A 1,695-nucleotide genomic window follows, 5' to 3' on the forward strand; every position below is an offset into this window, starting at 1 on the left:
TTCCCTGAACCCTATCAGAGTACCCTGCTCCTTCTCTCTCTCTCTCTCTCTTACTCTCGCTACCATACAGAATGAGTCATAAAAAAATGCCCCATTATAGTATGAAGTTGTCTTGTCTTAAGTATGAACATTAAATCACATATTTATTGATTTACTGATAAAGTTATTCCCCGTTCATTTTGGCATCATTTTTTACGGAACTTTGCCGGCATGTTTGACTACAAGGCGATCTCCAGAAGGTCGTAAAATCGCAGTTGCTCCAAGTTGCTGATGGGTGAAGAATCAAGCATATTAAAGCATGAAAAAGGTCATTATGTGCTTACATCATTCCACCCCCCCACACACACACAGTCAATCACAACTCGGCACCCATGCATAACACATCACCTTTCACACTCCGTCCACCCAAATACCCACATCCACGCTTCGTTAAAAACTTCATAAACCTCTTATAAAGCAGTGTTATTTGGCAATATGTCGTTCATCAACAATGGCCAACTGTCCCATTTCTTAACTTAAAAATTGCTTGCCTGATCTGGAAGCAGTTACTTCTGTTGCAGACATCACAAATGTGTAGATATGTGTGGGTGGTGTGTGTGTGCGTGGGAGAGGTGATGTGTTCTTTTTATGTGTGGGTGGGTGTGTAAGGGTAAGTGTGGTGCACGTGTGTGGGTGTGTCTGTGTGTGGAATGATGGTAACGTTTTTTTTTTCTGCATGAGCACAAGTTATGTTTCTTTCACTCCGTTTGTTTCGTTCTTCACCCAGTGACTTGGTGCAACTGCGGTTTAACGACCTACTGAAGATTGTCTCCTATAGTCAACCATGCATGCAAAGATCCATATGAAAATGATTTCAAAGTGAGCGGGGGAATAACTCCATCAGGACATAGTCAATTAGTCAATGACTAAATATTCTTACTGCAGACAAGACAACTTCAGTGATGGGACATTTATTCAGACTAATTTTGTAGCAAAAAAGGTGATCTAATCCCTTTACCTTCATCGTATCAGAGTATCTCGCTTGCTCTTTAGAGTTTCAATTCGCAAATTGAATCATAAAATGGGGCCTTCCTGAGAACTTTCTCGTCTCGACTCCTAATCAACAGGCTACCTATTCAAAACATGTTTCATAAAATTGTGGAGTGAAATCTTATGTAATATATACAATATATATGTAGAGATACCAACTTAGAATATTTATATGGTGTTTTTTGCCAACTGCAAACTTGTTAGCTTGGCATCGTAAATTTGTCAACTGCAGATGGCTGAACATGAGTTACCAGTCTAAGTTGTGTTCTGTTCTTTTCAGATCTGAATTTTGCCAACTGGGCACTAATTGTACACCATTTTACCGACTATACTAGAGCCTATAGTTTTTTCCACTTTAATAGGCCCACTCCATAATTTGCCAACTACAATATGGCTTTAATTATTTAACTTCAACTTTGAAAATTCACCCTACCTTATATTCTTTACCTCGTCGTGCCTCTCCTTATTTTGCAAAACTAGAGTGTAGGTCAAATCGTCAGTAATTGTGGCAGTATTTACAAACTCTACGAAGATTCTGTATGGCTATAAAAATGGCATGAGTATGTAATAGATATAGTCGAAAAAAAATCTTTATCCCTTTCATTAAGTATACACTGATTGTATGTTCTAATTTCTTTTCCAGCTGATATTGCGGTAGCTGATACT

The sequence above is a fragment of the Lytechinus variegatus genome, chromosome 10 (genome assembly GCF_018143015.1).
Source record: "Lytechinus variegatus isolate NC3 chromosome 10, Lvar_3.0, whole genome shotgun sequence".
NCBI classification, from domain to species: Eukaryota; Metazoa; Echinodermata; class Echinoidea; order Temnopleuroida; family Toxopneustidae; genus Lytechinus; species Lytechinus variegatus.